Source organism: Polyodon spathula, chromosome 1, assembly GCF_017654505.1.
Source record: "Polyodon spathula isolate WHYD16114869_AA chromosome 1, ASM1765450v1, whole genome shotgun sequence".
In the NCBI taxonomy this organism is placed as follows: domain Eukaryota; kingdom Metazoa; phylum Chordata; class Actinopteri; order Acipenseriformes; family Polyodontidae; genus Polyodon; species Polyodon spathula.
Window position 1 is genome coordinate 49,161,033 of NC_054534.1, and position 16,049 is coordinate 49,177,081.

The 16,049-nt window shown below is 35.8% G+C and overlaps 1 protein-coding gene and 1 long non-coding RNA gene across 3 annotated transcripts in view; both read right to left on the reverse strand.

The window, feature by feature from the left end:
* The window catches only part of adgrl3.1 (adhesion G protein-coupled receptor L3.1), a 352,576-nt gene extending 342,059 nt beyond the window's left edge, over positions 1-10,517 (reverse strand). Inside the window, exon 1 of the mRNA XM_041259581.1 lies at positions 10,064-10,517. The gene's annotated coding sequence lies outside the window, so the exon portion shown is untranslated. The remainder of the gene's footprint in view (positions 1-10,063) is intronic.
* Positions 10,518-12,663: 2,146 nt separating this feature from the next.
* Positions 12,664-14,829, reverse strand: LOC121296480. 2 transcript variants are annotated; one of them, XR_005947070.1, is made up of 5 exons: positions 14,576-14,829; positions 14,108-14,356; positions 13,719-13,908; positions 13,368-13,522; positions 12,664-12,759 (listed from the first exon to the last, which is right to left on the reverse strand). It is a non-coding gene; the product is annotated as an uncharacterized LOC121296480 (long non-coding RNA). The 2 variants fall into 2 exon arrangements; XR_005947069.1 differs by having other exon boundaries at positions 13,719-14,356.
* Between the last annotated feature and the right edge of the window lie 1,220 nt (positions 14,830-16,049).

The window sequence follows — 16,049 nt, forward strand, 5'->3', positions numbered from 1 at the left end:
TCAGAAATGTCTAATCTAGACAATGTGGGGAAGTTATAAAAAAGGCTAACAAGATGCTCAGATACATTGTGAAAAGTGTTGAATTTAAATCAAGGGAAGTAATGTTAAAACTGTACAATGCACTAGTAAGACCTCATCTTGAATATTGTGTGCAGTTCTGGTCACCTTGCTATAAAAAAGATATTGCTGCTCTAGAAAGAGTGCAAAGAAGAGCGAACAGAATTATTCCCGGCTTAAAAGGCATGTCATATGCAGACAGGCTAAAAGAATTGAATCTGTTCAGTCTTGAACAAAGAAGACTATGTGGCAACCTAATTCAAGTATTCAAAATTCTAAAAGGTATTGACAGTGTCGACCCAAGGGACTTTTTCAGCCTGAAAAAAGAAACAAGGACCAGGGGTCACAAATGGAGTTTAGACAAAGGGGCATTCAGAACAGAAAACAGGAGACACTTTTTTACACAGAGAATAGTGAGGGTCTGGAATCAACTCCCCAGTAATGTTGTTGAAGCTGACACCCTGGGATCCTTCAAGAAGCTGCTTGATGAGATTTTGGATCAATAAGCTACTAACAACCAAACGAGCAAGATGGGCCGAATGGCCTTCTCTCGTTTGTAAACTTTCTTATGTTCTTATGTTCTTATGATATTAAAAAGTCTGCCTCAGATTTAATAGTTTGCTGTCTTTGATAGCAGCGGTGGGATTTTTGAGATCTATTGTTGCTCGAGACGAGTACTTGAGCTTTACAATTTCCGAGTACTCGAATCAAACGCCTCTCCTCTATATACTGTATTAGTGTACATAAACCTCCCAAACATTGCCACAAGTCATATTTTAAATGCCAAACTAACACACAATCAAGTAATATATTAAATAATTAATATAATGTTCGCCTTCTTGTGCAGTTAATTCAGGGTTTGCCCCAGGCCAGGCGCGCTGCTTGGCAAAGTTGCTGTTGCTGCCCAGCTGCAAAAAACCTGATTCGCCCGTCTTGCTGAAGCTACTGTGCCTTTAACAATAAGGATTGATTGAGCTTCTAGCAGACTAGATCACTTGCGTGTTTTTGGGTGAAAAAAAATCTTGGAACCACATGACAGTATTACGTCTTGACACAACATTTAACCAATCAGAGAGTTGAAGGGGCGGGTTTTCTCACTTTGAGAGGCTAAAAAGTTTAAATGACTGCTAAAACAAATAACAGATTATTTTCAAATCAAAAATAATGACAATGAGCAGGATTTTTAAAATAAGCCATTGATCGGTGCAATCAACCGCCGAATACTATATTTGCAGCGGCTACTTTATTAAAAAACATATTAAGATTATTTTCAGGTATTACTGTTAAGTCCATTTTTTGTCGTATTATTGTACTGTAAGGTTATATAGAGTACATAATAGCTATATATATGCACTAAAAAAAGCGTATTCCTTTTGTTGTGATATCATAAAAAATATGTACCCAGGTGCTTGTGAGAGATATTGGGGGTTCATGTATAGAGGCTGTACGCCTTTAAGAAGAAAGGCGTGATGGGATATCAGCTGACACAATGCTTAAGTGCAGAGGGGCTGGATTATTACATTATTCTGGTTTCATGCAACAGTTATGATGGTGACCAAACGTGTGTGCGTACTGTTGTGTAAAAAAATAATTTGTTAAAATGAACAGCTGCATTCAAAAAATGTAGAACAGCAAAAAACAAAAATGGACGTGCATTAACAAAATGCCCTGAAAACTTAACATAAAGAAAACAATTTAAATGAAGCAATAAGCTTAATAATTAAGGTAAAAAGGAAGTGAAAAGGTTATCTTTCCCCAGTCAAATCTCAGGGTGGCTAAATAAACACGGTAATTTAGCATAATAAAAAAAAAAAAAAAAAACAGTAATGAAAAAGTAATTAATTAACTTTACATTAAATTGTAAAAAGAGATGCCTGGCCTACCTGTTTGAACTGTGTCTCAGAGGTCCTTACTTTAGTGCAGTAGTTCCAACATAGAAATAAAAACTGTACCAAACATAAACAGCCGTTCGGTCCAAAAGCTCACAGAACAATTTCAAGTGAAAAAATCCTTCCACCTATGGGAAGATTGGGGAATGGGGTTCACGAATCTGTGGTAATTGCAACTTTTTCTCCTTTCGAAAGTTTCGTATGAACAGCTGCAGCACGATTTTCTTTAAGTTTTTTCCAGCCTCGCTGTTATTGTTTTATGGGTCGGCACATAATTGGGATAATCTTACATTGATTTCAAACCTACAGCATTCATGATTCACATGCACTGTCCTCATAGGGGATAACGTGATCACGCCCAATGTTCAGCCAGATCTATACCAAATGTTGTTATGGATGTTTGCTTTGTATTGCCATCAGTAGCTCCATCCACAATAATTCTGAATGTTTTCATTTCAAATTAAAGCATTGAACTTGTGATTTTGTGGTATAGCAATTTTGTTTGACAGAATTATTTACATACCACGGTTTTCTCGTGCAGTTCCTCAAAATACTTCCAAACGTAGCTTCCTTTGCTTAAAGTTGCCATTTTAAATCTATGTAATAAATTTAATTTACAAACTCAGAAAAAACATTAAAAACACTAGTTATTAACGTTACTTAACCCCTCATTGATACCATACCACACCTACTACAGGCATAAAGACATTGTGCCAATGAAGCGCCAGATCAACTGAGAATAAAACCCGCCCCAGTGTCAATCTTTCTGTTGCACCAATTAGAAAAGCTACTTGGAGGCAATTGCCAAACCCCTTCATTTTTATAATATCCACCCTTACTGTGGCACTAGAGCAGTCTGATATGCGACAGACTACTGGTGATAAATTACTACTACATAAATAAAAATATACGTTTGGTGACATGTAGAGTAGTCCTTTGGGGTCCTATGTCGGACCAGAGCCGACACTATCAAAAAGACACGCACAGTAAAGTAAAGCACAGGTCTCTAGTCGTTTTTCGGAAAAAGACGAGAAAACCTTTCAATGGCCGAGTGAGACCGACAGGAGCCAAATGAAGCCAAAAAAAGGGCTGATAGCTAATAACACGGACATAAACAAAGGAGATAGCTACTTCTGCATCCAGTGCTCAAACAATATCACTGAATTTGCAGAGCTTTTTTGAGATGTTATAGTAATAAAATAATGACTTGGATTGCATTTTAGAGGAGTTTGGTGATAAAACGAATGATCAGGAGAGGATTTATAAGTATGCACGTCTATAAAGAGGTATGTGAAAAATACATCCAACAAGGGGTGGGGCTTGGCTGGAGATGCAGTACTTTTGCAATTCAGTGCCTTTTAAAACTGTTTTACTCCGAAAAAAAAAAAATGTAAACAGTGCGTGTAAAATAAACAGCCTGTGTGAAAATAAACTGGACCTGACGCGCCTGACAAGAGCTGAATAAATGGACCGCTAAGGGTTAGAGCTGAGCGACTACGTTTAATTTTCCATCCCTATATATAATATATATATATATATATATATATATATATATTATATATATATATATATATATATATATATAGAATAGGTATAAAATGCATTTTAAAATAGTCTTAGTTTTTTTTTTTTTATCTACACATCCTACACCACAATTTCTAAGTGAAAAATATATTCTAGAAATGTGTAGAAAATTAATTAAAAATAAAAACTGAAATAGCTTGGTTGGATAAGTGTCCACCTCCCTTGTAATAGCAATCCTAAATTATAAAAAAATATCAAAGGCCTTGAATATCCCTTGTACCACAGTCAAGACGATTATTAAGAAGTGGAAGGTGTATGGCACCACCAAGACCCTGCCTAGATCAGGCCATCCCTCCAAACTGGATGACCGAGCAAGGAGGAGACTGATCAGAGACGCTAACAAGAGGCCAATGGCAACTTTACAAGAGTTACAGGCTTTTATGTCCAAGACTGGTCAAAGTGTCCATGTGACAACAACATCCTAAGCACTCCACAAATCTGACCTGTATGGTAGGGTGGCAAGAAGGAAGCCATTACGCAAGAAAGCCCACCTTGACTCCTGTTTGAAGTATGCAAAAAAACACTCAGGTGATTCTGGAGCCATGTGGCAAAATGTTTTGTCAAGTAACGAAACTAAAATGGAACTTTTTGGCCTAAATGCAAAGCGTTATATTTGGCGCAAACCCAACACAGCGCATAACCCAAAGAACACCATCCCTACTGTGAAGCATGTTGGTGGCAGCATCATGTTATCGGGATGTTTCTCATCGGCAGGGACTGGGGCACTTGTCTGGAGAAGGGAAAATTAATGGAGCAAAGTACAGACAAGTCCTTGAAGAAAACCTGCTCCTCTCTGCAAGAAAGCTGAAACTGGGACAGAAGTTTACCTTTCAGCATGACAACGACCCAAAGCACACAGCCAAAGCTACACTGGAGTGGCTAAGGAACAAAAAGGTAAATGTCCCTGAGTGGCCCAGTCAGTGCCCCGACCTAAATCCAATCGAAATTTTGCAGGATGACTTGAAGAACACTCCCCAAGGAACCTGACAGAGCTTGAACAGTTTTGTAAAGAAGAATGGTCAAATATTGCCAAATCTAGGTGTGCAAAACTGGTAGAGACCTATCCCAACAGACTCACAACTGTAATTGCTGCCAAAGGTGCTTCCACCAAGTATTAATTCAGGGGGTGGAGACTTATCCAATTATGATCTTTCAGTTTTGTATTTTTAATATATAATCTTTTTCTCAATAAAAAACGTTGTTCCCCTTAACAGAGAGGAGTGTGGTGTGTAGATAAGTGGGAAAAAAAATCCTCATTTAAATGTATGAAACTGTGAGGCACTGACAAACAAAATGTGAAAAAAAGTTCAAGGGGGTGTAGACTTTTATAGGCACTGTATACACACACATTTTTATATATATATATATATATATATATATATATATATATATATATATATATATATATATATATATATATATATGTGTGTGTGTATGTATATATATATATATATATATATATATATATATATATATATATATATATATATATATAGTGTAAATGTCAAGCTTCTTAAGAAACAACATATTCTAACATAATCCTAATCAATATTGAAAAAAGGCACACTTTCTGTAAACTATGCAGGAATGGTAAGCACGAGAGATCACAAAACACCAAAAAGCCATTGACGTTCAGAAAACCAAAGCTTCAATTAATAATATCTTTCGTTGCCAAAGGAAAAACAAAGATCAAGAAACTTACGTATGCAGAGACCTTTAATATATATCGTCCACGCCCAAATAATTTAATTAAACATGCAAAACAATGACCACTAGCAAACTACAGCCCATCGACTGTCAGTAATTTACACAATAAATGACTACACACGTAAACTGGAAAACATCAGCAAGAACAAGGTAAGAATTCAAGATTTTGAACAAGCTAAGGTACCAACATCATGTACAACTGACCCAACTTTTCATCCTCTTTACACCTTCCTATGACTCATTTCCCAAGCCAAAAAACAAAAAGTGATAGTGAAGTTTATTTGTATAGGTTGTGGTGCCTACCTAGGGAGATAATTGATTGACTGACCAACCATTTGTGAAAAAGCCATTTGATGCATTATCATGCTAGCCAATCAGTCAATTTCAGACACAAATGAAAGTCTTTATCAACATCTTTATCAGGTCTTCGATGACAGAGACAGGTGTATTTAAAAGGTGCTGTAAACAGGGAAGATTTTTTTTTTTTTTTAAGGAAAACCATGAATTTAGTTTTTAAAACCCAACTAAGGTTTGGTAGTTTTAAATGTGTCATCGTAACAAAGTAGTCCCATGCAAGTTCATAACCCCTCAGCTCCAAGCTAGTGCCAGTGGAAGCACATACTGTTACTTTTTCCTTTAGATTAATCCTCAGAGAATGCAAAGTTGAAAAACAGCCAGTTTGGATAGAACTATGTGGCAGTTTAGCCTCATCAAAGTGGCCATAAGCAGTGCTTGAATGTATGACAAATGCAACTTCAAAAATCTGCCAAAAATACAAAATCCCCAGATACCATAATATTTTGCTTGATGCTTGTAGATCTCATCAACATCTATTCAAACATATCTCTTTTTGAGCCCCCCACGCAAGTTATTATAGCCTAAACATGGTACAAATAGCAAAAATTTGAATTTCAAGGGGGTTTAATGCCTAGCGGGGGGACTTGAACCAAATGTTTTTCACAGAATTTGGAAGACTGGTACCTATCGTCTGGCAATTTGCCAAAAGTTACCAGGGTGTTTCTAGTATTTTTTCTGAAAAGCCTTGTTCAATACGAGTAGAACGAGGTGCTACACATGAAAGCAGCACCTGGTCAAGGTTCCTTTCTCATTTTAGGTTGACCTTTGCAAGGTCAAAGGTCGAAGGGGGAATTTTTTAATTTTTAAAAAAATAATGGCTATCATTTCTGAATTCAGCCTGTCTGAAACCCCCCCAGTTGAATTTTTCGATGAAAATCTGAGATGGACGGGCAACGAAATGTCCCTTTTCTGGTTGAGTTGGCGTGGAATGACCCAAAGTATTCTACAGGAAGGCCTGAAAGTCATACAAATAGTGAAAGACGTTTCTATTACAATTTTAGCATCAACATTGCTTTAGATCAGTGGTCCTCAAAGTAATTTTGGCATGGGCATAAATTGATCTTTCTTGGCTGTTTGTGGGCATGCTGACAATTGCAATGTGTGTGTGTGTGTGTGTGTGTGTGTGTGTGTATATATATATATATATATATATATATATATATATATATATATAACCATTTTTTAGTGGGAGTTATTCTTGGCTTACTCTAATAAAGCCAAGTCTCAAGCAGTAATTGTGCATGCTGCGCTTATATTTTACATATATGTTATGTTATATATGTTTATGTTACATAAAACATGCAATGCAAATATTTTTAAGTAGCATGTTTACACAGATAACCATGAATAAGCTAAAATAAAAGGATAGATAGCGTCTTGCTTTGTTTCAATTTGACAAATTTGTCAACACTACTCTATTTTAAAGATCGCTCATCTCCAGTACAAATATTCAGAGAAAGTAGATTCGTAACTAAATATACTACAGTGTTTCCCTTGTCTGGTGAAATAAAAAAAAAATATATAGAGATAGAAAATTAAATTCTATATACTGAATTATTTTATTTATTTATATATTATTTTTCTCAATAACAGTCGGCATAATTCAGTGCTTACCCTGCATATTAATACCCTGCCTCTGCTCACAAATGATTGGACAACTGTCAGATCTTTCATTTTCCCACTGGCTACTCACTCGCCTTCAGTTTTCATGCAGAATACCGTGAACGGCCTCTGCTTGCTTATGATTGGACAGCTGCGTAAAACTTGGCAGATATTTGACTCTCCTATTGGTTAAACTTACTGTCAGTATCTGTAACTGAAACAGACACAGTTTATGTCCCACCAAGCTAACTTATGATTGGGCTACCGCACAGACAATACAGATATTCAATTGGTTGATCGTATCGCAGACGGCCCTGCAGGAAAAAAAAATTAAAAATCGAGTATGTACAAGCATAGCATAAGGGAATAGCACTGTCAACAGACTGCTGTGGCGCTTTTGTTGGAAAAAGTGTTTAAAGCTTTCTTTATTTTCCCACGCTACGACCCACCAGAAATGTGTTCACGACCCATAATTTAAGAACAACTGTCGCGGGCCGATGGCTTGGCTTCATGGGCATGAATTTGCCCGCGGGCACCACTTTAAGGACCACTGCTTTAGATATTCAAATTGAATGATAACATGTGTTTATATACAGCAATAGTGTTTTCATTTAAAATAGAAGACAATCGCATGGTACTGACAATGATATTAATGATCAGCCACATGTGCAGTGTAATGGATAACGTTGCAATATCACGTTGTTATGTATTTTGGCTTTTTTTATGATGGATTTGGATTTTTTTCTTGTTATAAAGTAGATGTCATAGCTCGTCCTTTGATGATGAGGTCAATGTGCAGTACCAAACTCAGCTTTTAGATTTGTTGTGTGATGGAAGTAACAACGGCAACTGTCTATACTTTGCTGTTCTGCAAAATCAACTACAGTGAACCTGTTTAAAAAGTATTGGCTGCTGCCAAATCAGCCACCTACAACTACAGTACAATCAGAACCACAGGGGCAAAGACAGAATTTGATTGTGAAGCATCTCATGGTTGTTTTTGTGTTTTGATATTTCTTTCCTTTGTAAAAGCAATTAGAAGGAGAAGTGTATCACAGTATATCATTCTACCAAGTAATAAAGTGGAATGGTTGTATGCCTTTGTCTTATGTAGTTAGTCGTTTCAATTCAGGACACTAACATTTCAGTTAACAAAAGCGCCCTTATTTTGAAAACTCAATGTTGACAGGTATGGCTGCGGCTGGTAAGATTAAACAGATGAAAAACTCGGTTTGTGTTGATTCTAGACTTTTACGATTTGACTGGCAAAAGACAACGTTGGTTTATTGGCGTTGACAAATAACACTTTTTTCAGCTTTTTTGCTGCAATATTTTCTAATAAAAGTAGCATCTAATTTTGAAAACCCTGAATAAGTGGGTCTGTATTTCTTTCCATTTTTCATGTGTTGTTATGGGGATGTCAAACACAAGGCCTAGGGGTCAACCCAGGCCCCCAATAGTGTTACCTGGCCCCCCAAAGGGTGGTTCAATATACCAGATCAGCAAAAGCTTTCGTCAGCCAATCTGCTCCATGCCCATGTATTTTCTATCAAATACGATATCAGGACCATATTGTGTACTATACCAGATTTCTTAAAAAAAAAAAAAAAAAAAAACACACAACTGGGGGAATATTTTGAAAAATATATCAACATGTGTGGCACATATAATGTGTTGTAATACTATACATTTCTTTAATCAGTACATTGTGAAAAGCAAGGGTAAGTAATTCATAATTTGTTAAGTTGTTCTGTATATTTGTAATGGTTATCTTCTCTATACATTTGAGGTTGCACTAGGTTTTCATGATAAGTTATAAAAAAGATACACAATACATAATATATGTTGCAACATACAGGTTTTTACTTTGATTAATCTATATTTCTTTTAAACTACTCTAATGTCATTTTTACACCTAAATGATATGCATATTAGATATTTGTCACTAGACTGTAGTAACTGCAATGCACATTGTACTTTAACCAATATATTTTAGCTTTTAGTCTTATTACATATAATATCACATTTTCATGTGACAACATTTTTAAAGCACCTACGATTTCACTTAGTAACCACTGGTATCATATTTAACTGTTGTCCTGCACAGCCGAGCTTTATGCAAATACTGTTCAGATTCTATATATGGTTTATACAAAATAATTGCATAGCAATTATTATGTGTTTAAAAAATAATGCATCACATTCCCCAATAAGTTAGTCTTGTGCCTTACACATGCCTAATTGTGCAAGTTGATCCATACAATAAAACCATATCCAATACGTTTAACACATAAGGGTATACACTGTTGTAAAGATCCCTATTAATGTATCAAATCATTTTGCAGTCTACTGCTGTGTCCTGTTCATATTTTCCTCTTCTTGTGCAGCACCTCAGATACCAATCCATCACCATTCACACACAAACAAAAGAATAATGCCATGAACCCACAGATCACTGCGATATGTATAAGCGACAAACGATTCACCTTTTAAGTATTTAAATACTAATGGTGGGAATATCCAGCCAAGCATTGATTTATTTGAAAATTAAAACTATTTATCATTATGAAAATTACACGTCGTGTTGCTCAACTAATAATGTACATTTTAATATTTCGAATAAAAATGTAACAAATTATTTGCCGCACCCATAATTTATGTGAAAAAACACTAACAAGAGAATGTTCACACTGGGTTCGATGAGCCTCAATAATGCGTGTTATTGTCTAGCGTCAAATACAGCCACAAAGGAATAGAATGTATCACCAAGAATGCTCATGTTTTGGTTAAAAATGCCAGCCGTCGCTTTTTTTTTCTGTGTATTATTATGTTATTATTTTTATAACAATATTATTTAAATCACTTACCCCATCTCAAAAGAGGTTAATGGACCTGCAGCAGTAAGCTCCTTCAAATCCTGCCATTGAAACCAGAAGGGCAGATATATTGTTTGTTTCCAAAAAGATGTTCTTGCATGAAAAATACCCCTTTTCGTTATGCTATTTATTCCCAGTAGTTTATAGAGGGCTAAAATATTTTCCAGAAAGATGCAGTGTGGTGATGCAGTCAATGCATTACATCTTCTCCTCGGAGGGGGAAAACATCGGACAAATAAGAAGCTCTTCTGTATTCAGATGTTCCACCTTCGTTAAAACACTCGTCCTTTCCTAGGCATACTGAAAATTAAGACTAACCAATAATAATGTCAACAATGTTGTGCTTATAGGTATCCATTTAAAGAGCAGAAAATCTTTGCTTACAGAGATCTCGGTGAAAATAAACCATTTGCGAAGGAAGCTCTGATGGAAAATGCTTGGGAAAAAGGGGAGACAAACAGGGGTAGAGCGAAAACCAGGAACTGGATTTTTCACTGGGTGTAGAATAATAAGGCTTCATCTAGCAGCAAAGGTGAATTCAAATGTAAAACCTCACGTGCTTCATGCTGTTTTGTTTATTTTTTTGTTGGTCTGTTTTTTCGGTTTTTGAAAATGTGCTTGTTTTGAATGTTACCAAATTTAGTTTTCTGATATCACTACTATAGGAATTATATTGTACACTTAGTCTAGAATAATGTACAATTGTATTTTACTAAACTGATCAATTACATATTACATACTTTAATACAGGTATACTATAACGTTATATATACCTACTATAGTAGATTAAAGTTACAATCTATAGTATATGCATGAATGGTAATAGAATACACTAGTGTTCACTATAATTAGGGGTTCTGATTTTTGGTTTTAGACGATAAAAACTGCTAAAACACCCCCGATTACAAAAAAATTAAATCGGTGGATAGCCAAAAAACACCAGAAAAACTGTGGAACTGTGGTTACTCAATTCATGTTGACCACCTCTTTCCCATAAAACAAACAAAAAAAAACTACGTTTCCCAGTGCTGCTGGGCAATGTCCCTCCTTCAAACCAGAGGAGGCCATTTGGCCCATTTTGTTTGTTTGGTTGTTAGTAGCTTAATGAGCCCAGAATCTCATCAAGCAGCTTCTTGAAGGATCCCAGGGTGTCAGCTTCAACAACATTACTGGGAAGTTGGTTCCAGATTCCCACATTTTCTGTGTAAAAAAGTGCCTCCTATTTTCTGTTCTGAATGCCCCTTTGTCTAATCTCCATTTGTGACCCCCTAGTCCTTGTTTCTTTTTTCAGGTTGAAAAAGTACCTTGAGTCCACATTGTCAATACCTTTTAGAATTTTGAATACTTAAATCAGATCGCTGCGTAGTCTTCTTTTTTCAAGACTGAATAGAATCAATTCTTTAAGCCTGTCCGCATATGACATGCCTTTTAAACCCGGAATAATTCTGGTCACTCTTCTTTGCACTCTTTCTAGAGCAGCAATATACATTTTGTAGTGAGCTGAACACAATATTCTAGATGAGGTCTTACTAATGCATTGTAAAGTTTTAACATGACTTCCCTTGATTTAAATTAAACTTCTCACTATATATCCAAGCATGTTTTGGCCTTTTTTATAGTTTCCCCACATTATCTAGGTGAAGACATTTCTGAGTCAACATAAACTCCTAGTATCTCCCATATGGTTATTTATAATTGATTTGTTCTGAAGACTGTAAACCTGCCCCAACTACTGAGTGGCAACACACTCCTACATTTCGATCGGAGACTGCGCTTGCGAGATTTAAAACAAGATTACAATAGGACTGAAGGCTTGTTCATGGGATTTAAAGCTGAATAACAATTAAGACAGGGAGGATTTGAAACAAAATTACAAATTGTGGCGAAATGTAAAAAAATGCCTACCACAAAAACCCCAGAAGAATGTGCCTGTAATCATAATGATTTCGTTGTAGAAGAAAAAATTCAGACAGAGCAAACTAATCTGTTATACAATTACATTAGAAATGCATGTAGCAAAGGAGAAGCCATACTAGATGGGGGATTTCAACTTCCCTCAAATAAAATGAGAAAATCAAGTGGGGAGTACGACAGCAGAAAATTCAAATGGTAGAAAATGACAAATGACTGCTTCCTAACACAATCTGTCAATGCACCGACTAGAGGGGAGGCATGGTTTGATTTAGTCTTTTCAAATAACGAAGACAGAATAACTAAAACCACTGGCAAATACAAATTACAACATGGTCTCATCTGAAGTGCTTTTTAAAACACTAAAAGTAACGACTATAAGATATAATTTTAAAAAGGCAAATTATGAAGGAATGATAGAGACTAACAGAAACGGAATGGAGTATGTGTATTGGAGCGACCCCAGGTGAAGCAGCCAACCGCGGGCCAACACTGGGTCGATGGACAAAATTACGTTGGGCCAACGTTAGCATACTACCGGGGTTGTATGCACAGTATATGTTTGCAACATTACAACATGAATGATGTTGCCCAAAGCTACAATGTGTTGAATTTGAGAAAGAAAGAAAAAAGAAACAACTAGCTTTGCATTCAACAGTGTTTATTAAGGGTATTTGTGCTCAAATATCTGTCTAGAATGAAAAAAAATGGCTCAAACAATCTCTCAATCTTCTCACTGTCACTGGCAGCATTAGCAGCACTTGCAGGCTCTGCATCTGTAAATAATAAGAGAATTAATTAAGTAATAAGACCCTCTACATTGGGCATTACCAGGCATTACACAGCCTACCTCTATAAAGCGCTTTGTGATGGTGGTCCGCTATGAAAGGCATTATATAAAAATAAAGATATTATTATTTTATTATTATGGACTGTTTGACCAAAGATAAAGTAAAGGGATTACATACAAACAGCACATAAAGGCCAATGTAGAGGGTTTTGCTTTTGGCTTCAAAGTTACAGCTCAATTATAATTTTTATTTTAACTTGTACATGTCTTATAAAAGTGTATGAAATGTTTTTAAAACAATGGACATATACAATTATATGGCAAAGAAAAAGCAAAGTGTTAAAGCAATACTTATATGAACAGTACATTACGTTAAATAAAGGGAACTTATTGAATCATTTTAAATTAATTTAACAATAAAATACAAATATAATTCATGGAAGCATCATATATTTACCCCTTTTCCTTTCTGACATGCTCTTCCATCCCCCACCCCTGTCTCCACTGTACTTCAGCCAGCTCCTCATGCTGGCCTCTGTGTCTGCCTCCGTTGTACTTATGTACAACTGTTCAAATGCCAGCAGCACAATTTACCTTTGATTACTCTCGCCAAAGCAAGGACAGAAAAGGGGCTCTTGTTTCCCCGCCCCAGCCAGTTGAATCCTCTAGCCAGATTGTTGGTCATGACTCATCATGCGCCTGATGGTGACATCGGCTGTGTTGCCACCAAGATTACAAATGTGTGTGATCTAGAATGAGATGTAAATTTAGGCAAATGTATATCTAAAAATCTGAGAAAAAGCTAAAGATATAATTCAATAAGGAAAGAAGCTTTTAACATCTGTATTGCATTTTTTTCCCCCAAAACTATTCAATGACAGTGTATTGGTTATTATAATCTGAAAAGAAAAGGACTTTGTTAACAGTCGTACAACTGTCACATACCAGTGCCTTTTCTGTAGCGTTGGTCCATTAACGTCCTCTCCACTCTCTCAATGTCCTCCTTGGTGGCAAGTGAAAATCGGAATTCATTCAGGCGCAGGCTGCCGTTTGAGAAGTGCCTGAAGCATCAGGGTGTTTTGCTTCCCCTGGCTCTTGATTTCTTCTAAAATGGTGAAGATCACCCTATCCCTGTCTATTTAATAGAACAAAAACTGCACATATAATCTTCTGTCTTTAACTGCCCCCATTGGTCATTAAAGAGAACCATTATATGTAATGCACACATGTGCACATAGGAAAATAACTTTTTACAGACAGATACTGCAGTTGTAAGAATACTGTAACCTTTTCATGATTCATTGCAATAATTAAACGTACAATTAAATATGTACCTGATAGAGGCACATAGCTGCTCCTGTCACTGTCTCTGTTCCCAGTGTTATTGCTGCTGGTGTTGTTGTTGTAGTTTCTGTCATCACTGCTGATATTTCCATCCTCACTGTTGCTGCTGTTGCTGCTGCTGGGTGATGCTACTGTTGTTGGAAACAAAGGTGGAGTTGGCAAGAGTGGCATCCTTTGTGATGATCCCACATTCTTGCTTACAGAAAAATCTTCTTCATCTTATAGAAATGACAGAGGGTCTGTTTGAAAATTGGAACATGTTACTCATGGGCATCTGTGAAATGCTATAAACGATGTTTTATTACTGGTCATAACATTGGTTTATGTTTAGGTTATGCATAACATTGATTTATTGGTTAGCTAATTAATGCGTTATTTATTTTTCTCTCTCTATTTAATATTTGTTATTTTAATGTTTTTTGTAGCTGGATGGATCAATTGAAGTGTTTGTCACTTACTTTCGCCTACGTGTTTGTTCATCATCTGTGTTGTTCAGATCGTATGTTTCTGTTGCCTTTCTCAGTTTCTTGCGCGCCTTATCATATGTCGCTGTAACAGAACAAAAATTAACATGTCTTACGTTTATGAAAGTGAAGCAAATAATTTATTAAGCATGATAACATCTGTTTGTTAAATTAAACACACAGTCCAAAATTGGACTGACACATCCAACGTGTGTGACCACTGTATTTCAATAGGTGTGTCCACACTGCAGTGAAGCCACAGCATATCTGTTGAGGCTCCATTGCCGACCTCATCAGCGCTGTACATTGTAGCCAATCACAATGAAGCATCAAGTGTGGGGCGGTGAAACCGGGTTGTCAATCTATTGTGTTGGTAAGAAGCAGTATAGTAAAACCCTTAGATACAGCGTCTACAACAATGATTCACCACTTGCAATCAGCATCAATCAGTCTTGTATTTTCTCTTCGCCATATTCGTCTCTGTAAGTCGCCTTGGATAAGCGTCTGCTAAATAAATAATAAAAAATATAGAGGCAAAAAGACAAGTTATTCTGAAAACAGTGACTCACTAACCTGTGTGCTTTTATTTGCGTAATTAAAGTTAACACCTGGTGAAAAAATATTTTTAAGAAATGTATTCTGGATTCTAAATCTGCTCGATTCATTGTTTTCAGACTGCCTAGATAATTGTTTGGCACATTTCCGTATTGAACGAATTTAAAAAAAAAAAAAAAAAAAAAAAAAAAAAAAGGAGAAAGTTTTCCACTGACTTATATAAATTACCGAAATAAGCTTAATATAGTATATCTATAAGATAATATATATGGATCCTATATATATATATATATATATATATATATATATATATATATAATATATATGTGTGTGTGTGTGTGTGTGTGTGTGTGTATTTATTTGATATTTAATAAGAAATATGACACTTGGAATTGTTGTAGACACTGTACATTTCATTTCAAAGGGGTCCTGGCAAGTAACAGAATAAAAATATACATTTAGAAATACTGGAAAAAAATATGAAAATATGATTCACTGTTAATTTAATAGAGTTAAGTAAACACATTGTACATTTACTTAATTTAAAACACAGTTTTGACACTAATTTTAGCAAACATCATTCTTTCATTGTAAGAACCATATAAAAAATATCTTTGTGGTTTGTTATCTTTTACAAGGTACATAGATAGGTACATAAAATAATGGTTACTGTACCTGTCTCATGAAGCACCTGTACTTCGTGTTTGGCCCTTGTCTCGGTGGGTGTCTTCTGAAGCTCCACTGCTTTTCAAACTCTTACAGTATTTTTATGACGGCCACAGGCAAAAAAGTTTATCCCCACTCAACAAAACTGATGGTACAACTTCCACCTCCTCAGTTTTCTTGAATACCTCCACTGCATACATTGTTATTCTAAAAAAATATACATGGCATTGGAGTGAAATAAACTTGA